Source organism: Rhinoraja longicauda, chromosome 12 (assembly GCF_053455715.1).
Source record: "Rhinoraja longicauda isolate Sanriku21f chromosome 12, sRhiLon1.1, whole genome shotgun sequence".
NCBI lineage: Eukaryota > Metazoa > Chordata > Chondrichthyes > Rajiformes > Arhynchobatidae > Rhinoraja > Rhinoraja longicauda.
In genome coordinates, this window is record NC_135964.1 from 12417843 (window position 1) to 12431679 (window position 13837).

The 13837-nt window shown below is 46.5% G+C and overlaps 1 protein-coding gene across 1 annotated transcript in view; it reads right to left on the minus strand.

Annotated features, from left to right (window-relative positions):
- Positions 1-13837, minus strand: part of cd247 (CD247 molecule) — a 146185-nt gene that overhangs the window by 129492 nt on the left and 2856 nt on the right. The gene's annotated exons all lie outside the window — the stretch shown is intronic.

A 13837-nucleotide genomic window follows, 5' to 3' on the forward strand; every position in this document is an offset into this window, starting at 1 on the left:
ACAGCGACTCTACCACATTCCTCACTGTGACGAAAGGCGAAAACAGTTCAATCTTCTTCCCTTCTTTGTCCTCCCGTGGTCGGGGGCCTCGAGCCTTCTGTTGTCGGGCGATCATAGCTCCCGTAGCTGGCGGACGAGCCCTCCGCATTGGGGTAATCAAACACCCGCATCGGGGGGATCTCAGCTCCCCGCTCCGAGCGATCGGAACCCGTGTCGGGGCTGGTCAAACCTTCTGCGGCTTGGAGCTTCCCGACATCAGTCTCTACCCGAGACTGCCAGCTCCTCCATGTTGAAATCCACAGGCCGCGGTTGGAGCGTTGATCCCAGGCAAGGGATCGCACACTCTGATGGTGTCCACATCCCCGCGGTGGGGCTCAAAGTCAGTCCCGAGCAAGGCCTCCAGCTCCACGATGTTAGGCCGCAGAGCGACCAGAGATACGATCCGGAAAACAATCGCATCTCCGGCAAGGTAAGAGATTGAAAAACAGTTTCCCCCGACCCCCCTGCCCACTCCCCACATAAAACAAACCAGAGAACATTAACACATACTTTTTAACGTACTTAAAATAACAAAACAGAAGAAAGGACAGACCGACTGTTGGCGAGGCAGCTAATGTAAACTGTAGAACTAAACAACGCGTTATACGTTCTGATCTTTCACACTAACACCGGCACAGAATTGGAACACTCTTGATTCATGCTCCCTTCAACAGAACATCCCTGTCAGCAGCAGGAAAGTAACCGCTATTCCTAGACAGGCCAGGAGGAGGCGCAAGCTCAGATCCACAGAGAAGCACCACACGCTCAAGGGCTCCATCCATCTGCCTCTGTGCTACCAGAGCAAGGACTGACAGGCAAGGCATCATGGGCAAGGAAGGAGTACACACGACCAGTGCCAACAGGGACCTCGTCTAGCAAAGGGAGAGCCCTGGAGAGTGCTGCAGAACCGATCTGGGAATACAGGTACATGGTGTCCTCAAAGTGGCCAACCGGGTGGTGAAGGCATTTGGTACATTTGCCCTGATTGGGAAGGGAACTGACTGCAAGTGTTAGGACAGCACGTTGCAGCTGTGCAAGCTCTGGGTGAGACCACACTTGGAGCACGGTGCCCTGTTCTGGTCGCTCAGCTATAGGAAGGACATCATTAAGTTGGAAAGGGTGCAGGAGAGATTCACCTGGTACTGGGTGCTGGAGCACGGACAGACAACCTTTGTCTTGGACATGGGGGACCGGCCGGAGGCCGTGTCAATTGACCGCCTGAAGCCGGCCCACTTAGACATCGACCAACCGGTGCGGGTTGCCCAGCCTCGGCGACGAGGTCGCCCACCCTTCCGGGACCCACCACCTGTCCCTCCAACTGTGCCTCCGCCGGCCCCTCTGTCGACCGATTACCGTACGCGGTCCGGTCGGGTTGTGCGACCACCAGTGCGTTTCGTGCCTCCGGTTCTGGGGGGGGGGGTCCTGTGGCGGCTCCCAAGGGTCGGGCCATACTACTACCGACCCCTCGGCACGGGAATGGACCAGTCCAGGGAGGCGGTCCGGTACCATGTATATAAGGACAAGGTTTTGGGCACAAAGCCATTCCGGCAGACTCGACCCGTCTGATAACCGAGGTATAAAAAAACATAACGTCCCCGAAATACCTGGCTCCTTGCCTTTATTTCGGGCCTCTATCGACGCGCCACAACAATCAATGTGTAGGAAGGAACTGCAGATGCTGGTTTACATGAAAGATGCACAAAATGCTGGAGCCACTCAGTGGGACAGGCAGCATCTCTGGATAGAAGGAATGGGTGACGTTTGGGGTCAAGATCTTTCTTCAGACTGAAACGTCACCCATTCCTTCTATCCAGCCTGTCCCGCTGAGTTACACCAGCATTTTGTGTCTAAGATTACAATCAAGCCATCCACAGATACAGGGAACAACATACAGTGCAATATTAAGTCCAATAAAAGATAGTTCAATAGTCCTCAATTGAAAGCTATTTCTTTGGAAATTCTGTGTCCTACTGGCAGGATGCAGTGGAAAAGTAGGGGGGAGCCTTAGAATAAAACCAGTTGTTCCCCAGGTCTCTTGCCTTAGAGGATGGTCAGCCTATATCCCATGAGATGGACACAAAATGCTGGAGTAACTCAGCAAGACAGGCAGCACCTCTGGATAGAAAGAGTGGGTGATGTTTCGGGTCAAGTCCCCTTCTCGACCCAAAACATCACGCATTCCTTCTATCCAGAGATGCTGGATGCTGGCCTGCTGAGTTACTCCATTATTTTGTGTCTATCTTCGGTGTAAACCAGCATCTGCAGTTCCTTCCGACTGCATCCCTAGTGCATTGATCTCCACAGCACATACAGTGTTGCTGGTCTGGGCTGGCACTGGCAAGTCAATACCTTATTCACAAGAGCAAAAATGGTTTTAAAATTAAACTTTTCCACCTTTATGAAATTAAACAGTAGACAAAGCAAACAAAATTAAAAGCTTTCCATTGGCTATCTTCTAAAAGCTGAAAGAAATACACAATCCAATTATATTTCAAGAAAAGCAAGCTATAAAGCAGCCTAGTTTATTTATAAATGCCATTTAATCATTGTAGACCTAAATATAGGGGGATTAAAAGGGTGGTACATTAAATTGCAAGAGTCCAGTCTGTTGAAATGAGCACGGAATTCATTCAGTGTTTCTGCAGCAAGGTCAAGTTATCATAATGACAGTATCTGAAATGACTTAATGTAAAACTGTCATCTTCCTCAAGTCCAAAATAGTAATGAATTCTTTGGGCATCCAAAGGGAATACTCTTCATCCGACAGCTCAGGATATTGGTAGTGCTGGATTAGCAGTTTTTAGTGACTGCCCCATTTTATTTCGGGAATGTGGTGCAGTTAGGGTGACACAGTATTGCAGCTAGTAGAGCTGCTGCCTCACAGCGCCAGAGACCCAGGTTTGATCCTAACCCATGGTGCTGTCTGTGCGGAGTTTGCATGTGACCTTGTGGATTTCCAATCCCTGGTTTCCTCCCACATCACTTTCATCTATTTTGTGGAATGTAGTTGGGAATTACAGGGTTTTAGTTTTAGTTTTTAGTTTTAGAGATACAGTGCAAAAACAGGCCCTTTGGCCCACCGGGTCCGTGCCGACCAGCGATCCCCACACATTAACACTATCTTATGCCCACTAGGGACAATTTTTACATTTACCAAGCCGATTAACCTACAAACCTGTACGTCTTTAGAGTGTGGGAGGAAACCGAAGATCTCGGAGAAAACCCATGCAGGTCACAGGGAGAACGTACAAACTCTGTACAGACAGCACCCGTAGTCGGGATCGAACCCGGGTCTCCGGCGCTGCATTCGCTGTAAGGCAGCAACTCAGCTGCTGCGCCACCGTGACCACCCCAAATTCTTACTTCTATCTGTTGGGACCCAATTTCACAATGGACTCGTCTTGAAGGAGCCCATCATCCCATTCGTCTCTCAATATTAATCCCATCTGGATATCAAGAACAACAATCTTCCTCTCTCCTTACTGAATCTAAAGAAGAGTCCCAACCTGAAATGTCACCTATCCATGTTCTCCAGAGATGCTGCCTGACCCGCTGAGTTACTCAAGCACTTTGTGAACCTTGCTCTCAACATTAGCAAAGCCAAGGAGTTGATCGTTGGCTTCAGCAGGGGAAAGCCAAGGCACCAGGCACCTGTACTGACCAATGGATGGCAGTGAAGAGAGTCATCGGCTTCAAGTTCCTGGGCATGCACCACTCTGTAGATCTGTCCAAGTCCCAACACAGTGAAATAATTAAAGAAAATTCAGTCACTTTTATAATTCTTTGGGCACATCGCCAAATACTCTATCAAAGTCTACAGGTGTACGGTAGAAAGCATATTGATCGGTTGCATCATGGCTTGGTTCAACAACTCAAATGCCCAGGAATGAAGGAGACCGAGAATGTAGACACTGCCCAGTCCACTGCAACTGACCTCCTCACCATCAAAGAGATCTACAATAGGCTCTGCCTCAAAGAGGCAACCAGCATCAAAGACTCACACCACCTGGGCCACACTTTCATCTGGCTGTTACCCTCAGGAAGAAGGTACAGAAGCATGAAAACCATGACCTCCAGGTTTAAGAATAGCTTCTTCCCAACAAACATCTTGATTTTGTGCACAACACTAAACCCCAACTATGATGTGCTGTGGATTATGACTTTGGTTGCACTATGGTCACCTATTATTACAGCTACTAATTGATTGTATTATGGTTCATGTTCATTTATCTGTGTTGTTGTTGCATTAATGGGCCTGGAGAGCTGCAGCAAGTAAGAATTTCAATTTTCAGTCCTATTCAATTTCAATTGTACACATGACAATTAAACACACAACTCTTGAGAATGATGGGAGGAAAGAAAGAGTAGGACAGTATGCAGTAGTCACTTAAATAAAGCATATTGAAAGACTATTGTAAAACAAAGACCACCTGCATGACTATGTTTCCCCCCCCCCCCCCCCCCACAGAGAGTGTTTAGGCAAAAGGTCTTCATCCAAAAGTTAAATTGACCCTCTTAGCCTCTATTACCCACAATAACAAAAGTCCTTTTCCCAGGAAAAAAAAGACTGTGCTGGAATAACTCAGAAGGTCAGGCAACAGCTCTGGAGAACATGTACAAGAAGGAACTACAGGTGCTGGTTCAAACTGAAGGTAGACACAAAAAGCTGGAGTAACTCAGCGAGACAGGCAGCATCTCTGGAGAGAAGGAATGGGTGACGTTTCAGGTCGAGACCCTTCTTCAGATGGACTGAAGAAGGGTCTCAACCCGAAACGTCACCCATTCCTTCTCTCCAGAGATGCTGCCTGTCCCGCTGAGTTACTCCAGCCTTCTGTGTCTAGCTCTGGATAACATGCATAGAAACATAGAAAATAGGTGCAGGAGTAGACCATTCAGCCCTTCAAGCCAACACCGCCATTCAATATGATCATGGCTGATCATCCAAAATCAGTACCCCGTTCCTGCTTTCTCCCCATATCCCTTGATTCTGTTAGCTCTAAGAGCTATATCTAACTCTCTTGAAAACATCCAGTGAATTAGCCTCCACTGCCTTCTGTGGCAGAGAATTCCACAGATTCACAACTCTCTGGGTGGAAAAGGTTTTTCCTCATCTCAGTCCTAAATGGCCTACCCCTTCTTCTTAAACTGTGACCCCTGGTTCTGGACTCCCCCAACATCGGGAACATTTTTCCTGCATCTAGCCTGTCCAATCCCTTGAGAATTGTATATGTTTCTATAAGATCCCCTCTCATCTTTCTAAATTCTAAATTCCTAAATTCTAAACATAGACAGTACCCTGCACTGGAGGTCTGGACCATTTTTCAGACTCTTCCCCAGGGCGGGGAAGTCAAGAACCAGAGGACATTGTTTTAAGGTGAGAGGGGAATTTTTTTTATTATTAATCCGAGGGGCAACTTTTTCCACACAGAATGTGGTGGACAAATGGAACGAGCTGCCAGAGAAAGTAGTCGAGGTAGGTACAATATCAAATTTAAAAAGACATTTGGACAGGTACATGGATAGGAAAGATTTAGAGGGATGTGGGCCAAACGCTGGCAAATGGGACCAGCTTAGATGGGGCATCTTGGTCAACATGGACAAGGTGGGGCGAAGAGGCTGTTTTTGTGTTGTATGGCTTCAATAATAAAAGATCAGCCGCTGCACACAAATACCGAGGTAAAAAAAAATAATTCAGTGACACTTAAGTCATTTCATTAGGTCTTTGTTTGCAAATATAAAGGGCACCCTTTTCAGAACAGGAGGCAGCCAGCAGATGTTGAGGCAACAGCTGGAACATCTTGGACACGTCCTTTTGTGAGCCCATCTCCAGATGGTCACAACAATGACCTCCTGGCCGACCAAAGCAACAGACACAACTACCCCTAATGATGCATGAAGGCTGCGCTCAAAGGCTGGGTCACCATGGTTATTAGACGGGCAGTTTCAGAAACATTTGGCTGCTGCCCAATGATCACCCGCAAGTTCAGCTCCGGAGCAAAATTTTAAAAAATCTTTAAAAAGTCGTCTTTTGGCAAATTGCATGCGCCCCCTTCCAGACTTCCAAAAACAACCGACAAATATTTTATTTTCAATGTTAAAAAACTGCAAGGATGCAATAGAATGAAGTCAAGTCAAGTCAATTTTATTTGTATAGCACATTTAAAAACAACCCACGTTGACCAAAGTGCTGCACATCTGATTAGGAAAAAAAAAAAGAAACATGTAGACGGATGTAGCACATTAGAGATAAACATCAATTCTAAATAGGCAAGCAATTAACTATCAGAAATGCAGTTCAAAATCTGCATTTTCAAGATTGCAAGTTACGGGAAATTTTGGCCCATCCCAACTCGAATCAAGAAATGCCCTCGACAGAAATCTGTTAGCTCAGCCCGCATAACAGCATCTGTAGCCATTCTCAATCTGTGCAGAATTTCCATTTTGCAGGCTTTAAAGAGAAAAGATTAGTGTTTTGCTGGGGTTAGTCCCCAAAAGTTGCAAGATGGCTCTGGAATGTGGAGACTCTTCTGCGTGCAGCCCCAGAAGAGGATCAAGTATCCACTCCACACATTTCACTCTAACTCGTGCATAATCGTACTCGTGTAAGTAGTATTTGACTGGATAACACACAGAACAACCTTCTCTGTGCCTCAGTGCACGCGACAGTAAACTAATCTATATACGCAGGTATAGGGATCACAATCTGTGGTTAACCTGTGCATGTGCAAGTGTCAAAATAATTATTTGCTCCTTTCAGTGTTAAATGATCATTTCATGTTGTTTAAGATCACAAAATCAATATAGTCAGGAGTCATTTCGCTCATCTAGTGCATGCTGATCACAGAAACAGGCCCTTCAGCACAACTCATCCATGCCAACAAAATGACCCATCTAAACTAGTCTGATATCCCTCCACACTTTTCCTGTCCACGTACCTGTCCAAATGGCCTTTAAATGTTGTGAGAGTACCTGCCTCAAATACCTCCTCTGGCAGCTGGTTCCGTACACCCACCACCCTCAGTGTGGGAAGCGATTGTTCATTATGGATCAGTGTGGGGTGCGTTGGCACGGAGGGTGGGTGCAAACATCAGTGACTAAACATGGACCCAAAGTGCTGGAGTAACTCAGAGGCTCAGGCAGCATCTCTGGAAAGAAGGATGGGTGACATTGCAGGTCGGGACCCCTCTTCAGGCAGTGAGCAGAGTGCAGGAACTGTTCCTGGTCCCTAACAATTGGCAACGGCCTCAAAGAATCCTGATGTATAAAAATTAATTTCCTCGATTGGTCAGGCAGCCCAGGTAAAGCTAAACACCGAGGCTACAGTAGTTGGTAGTTTCAGCCACATACATGGTCGTGAAGTAACGTCCGCATTGAAACCAAGGGTGGGGAACTGATAGGGTTGAGACACTCAGAGGGTTTGGTCCCTGGCTTCTCCTGCTCCTGGGGATTTCACAGTCACACTCAACTCCGAGATACACCCTTATCCAGCAAAGAGGAAAGTGCTTTAACAGTAGCCAGCTACCTCCCCGAAAGTTATTCAAACATTAGCCTCGTGTAGGAAGCACTGCCTCAATAAGACCCACACCACCCTGGCCACGATCTCATCTCGCTGCTACCGTCGGGAAGAAGGTACAAGAGCCTGAAAACCGTGATCTCCAGGTTCAAGGACTCCAACTTCATTGACTTCGGGTTCACACTATGGCCACCCAATTACCGTTATCAATTTGTTGTATTGAGTATTAAATAATTATCTTAGTGAGTGTTATTGCTCTATTGTTGATACATTTGACAATTAAATAGAAGATAGACACAAAATGCTGGATTAACTTAGTGGGTCAGGTAGCATGTCTGGAGCAAACAAAAAGGTGGCATTTTTGGGTCGGAACCCTTCTTCAGACTCAATTGACAATTAAACACCGACTGCAAGAAAACTCCTCAGAGATGTATAAACCACCAACGACAATCACCCAGCAATTAAACTGCAAGAGGTTAATGCTCCCTCCAAAGCAGCACCATGGGAGGCCGAGCTGGAGTTTGGGGCAGGGGAACTGTGAGAGGCTGGATCCTTCAACCCACACAACTGCAACACAACTGTAGCACTGCAGAGGGATGAGAGGACAGCGTACAGGGCTGGTTTATACAATGAGAATGGCCACATTGGCATCAGTGGTACACACTGGTCAGTATAGTGGCCTTCCTACCTGCCCTGCTGACGTTAGGACCACACACCCCACCTCTTCACCATGGAGCCACCATTCATAGGGTCACTCCACCGTGTTCGATACCATCTCCAACCACTCGACAGTTAATGGTGGGAAACACACTCTACAAACCCATTCTGCCCCCCCCCCCCCCCGCCTCCCACACCTATTGCTTGTCAAAGATTTTAATATTTCCCTTCCATTTATCTGTCAGATTCTTAAGCAGTGGTTTTTGAATACATTACTCCACGCTGTTATCTGGCAACTGAACCATCCTATCAACAACTAGAGAGCGGTCCTGACCTACCATCCACCTCACGGGACCGCAATCTTCAATCGAACTTTATCTTGCACTAAACATTATTCTTTATCCTGTATCTGTACACTGCGGATGGCTTGATTGTAATCGTGTATAGTCTTTCCACTGACTGGATAGCACGCAACAAATGCACTAACCACTGTACTTCGGTACACTTGACAATAAACTAAAGTGCTCCACGAGTGCAATAGCGAAGATAATTGACCACCTTGTGACCCTCGTATTCAAACCTTTACATGGAAAGGTTACGGGAGATGCACACAGCCGCATCTTGCCTCCATCTCATCACCTGCCTCAAACTCCCCCTGGGACAGTAGCTTTTCCTCTTCTGACCTCAGGAATGCGAGAGTCATTGTCTACTCTGCCCTTGAGAGTTCCTGCCCTCAGGGGCATTCCCAATGCTCACACCTGACAGGAACGCCAACTCCAGCAGTCACTTGACAGGGTACATCCCTTGAGGGAGGGACCTGATGCTGCAACACTCCTGCACAATGCAGGCCCTGCTCACCGTTTACAAAGGCAATGTTGAAACTGGAGAACGGAGAAACCAGGAACTGCACATGCTGGTTTACACCAAAGGACAAAGTGCTGGAGTAACTCAGCAGGTCCGGCAGCATCCCTGGAGAACATGGATGGGTGCAGGAAGGAACTCCACATCTGGTTTAAATGGAAGATAGAAACAAAATGCTGGAATAACTCAGCATCTCTGGAGAGAAGGAATGGGTGAAGTTTCAGGTCGAGTCCCTTCAGACTCTGAAGACAATATTTCAATATTGTGAAGAGTTTGAAGAAGGGTCTCGACCCGAAACGTTACCCATGCCTTCTCTCCAGAGATGCTGCCTGTCCCACTGAGTTACTCCAGCATTTTGTTTCGAACATGAGAAGATGATGTTTTGGGTCAGGACCCTTCTTCAGACTCAAGTTAAAACTGGCACTGGATGGGAGATAGACACAAAATGCTGGAGTAACTCAGCAGGACAGACAGGAAGAAGGGTCTCGGCCAGGAACGCCACCCATTCCTTCTCTCCAGCGATACTGAGTTACTCCAGCATTTTGTGTCTATCCTCAGTGTAAACCAGCATCTGCAGTTCCTTCCTACACTGGATGAGAGAGGTGGTTTGTAAAGGCAGTAATAAGTCACAGGATAAAGATTGTCTCCCTTTGATTCGAGGATTTTCCCCATTCCATTCTCGAAGTGCCCAGCTGATGGCAGGATGCCAGAGGAAGATTTATGTCATCTAATGGAGACAAGAGCGTTTAATTGTTCCATTGCTGTGCCTGTGGCAATGAAATCCTTACTTGCTGCAGCTTAACAGGCCGATTAACACAATAACACAGATGAATATATAATCACCAATATTTAAAAAAATTAACAATCTAACAGTGCAAACACCAAAAAGTCTGTAATGCAACCAAAAATGGTCCATACAAGTGCAAAGATCTAGTTGCTGAGATTGTGATGGCTTGTGATTAGTGTTCAAGAGTTGCTGGGAAGAAGCTGTTCCTGAAACTGGAGACCATGCTTTTCAGGCTCCTGTACCTTCTTCCTGATGACAGCAGAAGATGAGAGTGTGGCCAGGGTGGCGATAGTCCTTGATGATGCTTGCTACTTTGAGGCACTCCACCTCACATAGATCCCTTCAATGGTGACAGTCAGTAGGTGAAATCCAGGTCATGTCGTCTCCTGTCAGGACTCAGCTTTGCAAGGTGCCTGTCAGAATGGAAGCTTGCCTTATGCCATGCTCCAACTGCACCAAAGTTAGCAACCTTGAGCACTAATTTTTAGAACCATTACCGTGCTGAAGGAGGTCACAGGCCAAAGAGACCTGGCTAGATCGTTACACATACAGTCCAGGCAACCCCACAATACTTCCACAAACATTTCAACAAAACAGATGCAACTGAGATATTAGATTCATACAGCACAGAAACAGACCCTTCAGCCCAACCCACCCATGTTGATCAAGATCTGGATCAGTTCCTGTGGATTGGAGGGTAGCTAATATTATCCCACTTTTTAAGAAAGGAGGGAGAGACAAAACAGGGCATTATGGACCAGTTAGCCTTACATCGGTGGTGGGGAAGATGCTGGAGTCAATTATTAAAGATGTTATAGCAACGCATTTGGAAAGCAGTAGCAGGATCGGTCCAAGTCAGCATGGATTTATGAAGGGAAAATCTTGCTTGACTAATCTTCTGGACTTTTTTTGAGGATGTAACAAGTAAAATGGATAAGGGAGAGCCAGTGGATGTAGTATATCTCGACTTTTAGAAGGTCCAACACAGAAGATTGGTGGGCAAAATTAGAGCACATGGTATTGGGGTTAGGATATTATAGAAGAAAAAAAAATAGGTGCAGGAGGCCAATTGGCCCTTCGAGCCAGCACCGCCATTCATTGTGATCATGGCTGATCATCCACAATCAGTACCCTGTGCCTGCCTTCTCCCCATATCCCTTGATTCCGCTAGCCCCTAGAGCTCTATCTAACTCTCTTTTAAATTCATCCAGTGAATTGGCCTCTACTGCCTTCTGTGGCAGAGAAGTCCACAAATTCACAACTCTCTGGGTGAAAGTTTTTTCTCATCTCAGTCTTAAATGGCCTCCCCTTTATTCTTAGACTGTGTCCCCTGGTTCTGGACTCCCCCAACATTGAGAATATTTTTCCTATTTTTCCTGCATCAAGCTTGTCAAGTCCTTTTATAATTTTATATGTTTCTATAAGATCTCCTCTCATCCTTCTAAATTCCAGTGAATACAAGCCCAGTCTTTCCAATCTTTCCTCATATGACAGTCCCAACATCCCGGGTAGGGTTGTCAACTGTTCCACATTAGCCGGGACATCCCCTATATTGAGCTAAATTGGTTTGTCCCGTACGGGACCGCCCTTGTACCGTATTAGGCCCAGGGGGGGGCGCTGTAGGCCTGGACAGTATAGGCCTGGACAGTATAGGCCCGGAGCCCCGGCGCCGCTTAAGGGAGGTTGCATCGCAACCCACCTTCTGACCTGGGTGGTCGCCATTGGTGGAGTGGGAGCACGTGGCCGCTGGCTGGGTGACGTCACGTGGGGCGCGGGGCAGTGACGTCACCTTTTGTCCCTTATTTGGGAGTGAGAAAGTTGGCAAAGCTAATCCCGGGGATTAACCTTGTGAACTTACACTGCACTGCCTCCATATCAAGGATGTCCTTCCTCAAATTAGGAGACCAAAACTGCACACAATACTCCAGATGTGGTCTCACCAGGGCCCTAACAACTGCTGTACTGTACTCTTGACATAGATTGAAAATTGGTTGGCAGACAGGAAATAAAGGGTAGGAATTAACAGATCCCTTTCAGAATGGCAGGCAGTGACTAGTGGGATGCCACATGGCTCGGTGGTGAGACCGCAGCTATTTACAATATATATTAATGATTTAGATGAAGGAATTAAAAGTAACATTAACAAATTTGCAGAAGACACAAAGCTGGGTGGCAGTGTGAACTGTGAAGAGGATGCAGGGTGACTTGGATAGGTTGGGTGAGTGGGCAGATGCATGGCAGATGCAGTATAATGTGGATAAATGTGAGGTTATTCACTTTGGTGGCAAGAACAAGGCAGATTATTACCTGAATGGTGTCAGATTAGGAAAAGGGGAAGCGCAACAAGACCTGCGTGTCCTTGTACATCAGTCACTGAAAGTAAGCATGCAGGTACAGCAGGCAATGAAGAAAGCTAATGGCATGTTGGCCTTCATAACGAGAGGATTGGAGTATAGGAGCAAAGAGGTCCTTCTGCAGTTGTACAGGGCCCTGATGAGACCACACCTGGAGTATTGTGTGCAGTTTTGGTCTCCTAATTTGAGGAAGAACATTCTTGCTATTGAGGGAGTGCAGCGTAGGTTCATAAGGTTCATTCCCGAGATGACGGGACTGTCATATGATGAAAGAATGGAGCGACTGGGCTTGTATTCACTGGAATTTAGAAGGATGAGAGGGGATCTTATAGAAACATATAAAATTAAGGGATTGGACAAGCTTGAGGCGGGTAACATGTTCCTGATGTTGGTGGAATCCAGAACCAGGGGCCACAGTTTAAGAATAAGGGGTTGGTCATTTAGAACTGAGATGAGGAAAAACATTTTCACCCAGAGAGTTGTGATTTTGTGGAATTCTCTGCCTCAGTGAAGTGAAGGCCGATTCACTGGATGCATTCAAAAGAGTGTTAGATGGAGCTCTTAGGGCTAGCGGAATCAAGGGATATGGGGAGAAGGCAGGAACAAGGTACTGATTGTAGATGATTGAATGGCGATGCTGGCTCGAAGGTCCGAATGGCCTACTCCTGAACCTATTTTCTATGTTTCTAAGATGCCCCATCTACACTTACCCCACCCGCCCACATTTGGCCGATATCCCTCTAAACTTTTCCTATCCAGCATGTACCTGTCCAATGTCTTTTAAATGCTGTTTTTATACCTTCCTCAACTGCCTCCTCTGGCAGCTTGTTCCATAGACCCTCCACCCTCGACAAATTTGCCCCTCAGGTTCCTATCAAATCTTTCCCCTCTCATCTCAAATCTATACCCTCTGGTTCTGGATTCCCCTACCCTGCTGGGGGAGGGGTGAACTGTGCATCCATACAACTGGTGGCACATCCTGGAGCCCCAATAGGCTGCAGGAAAGTGGGGCAAAAAAAGACAATCTATTTAAAGGAGAAATTTTTGTGCATCTAACCCATTTACTTTTAGATTCTATTTACTATTGTGCTACTTAATAAATTGAAAAAGGGAGTTGTGCATGAAGCAAGCTTTCCTATTAAATGTGAGAGCAGAGAGGAATCGAGGCTAATAATTGAGAGCTTGTCCTTGGAAATACATTTTTATGATGTTTTTATTGACTAGAGAATTGGACGTCAAAATGATTGTTCCAAACAATGCAAGGCAGTTCTTGAAAGGATTCTTGCCATGACTCTACTTGGATACGACTTCTGTTCAAAGCCAAAAAAAATGATTTACTTTGAAGGGGCGATTACAATTCATTAGCTAGATGTTGACTTTCCATAAAATCTCTGATGAAATCTTGGTAAAAGGGAAAAAGCCTCAGATGTAATGCAAATGCAGAAAATTATGTACCATATTTGGACAGCGAGTTATCAAAATTCTTCTTCCAGGATGATAGTGGGATGTGAAGGGGGGGGGGGGAGGGAGGTCGGGGGAGGTCGGTCCGTGAACTCACTTCCCGCACCTTCGCCCTAAAGTTCCGTGATGGGTTTGAGAAGCGGCACGCGGCGACCGCGGGGGCAG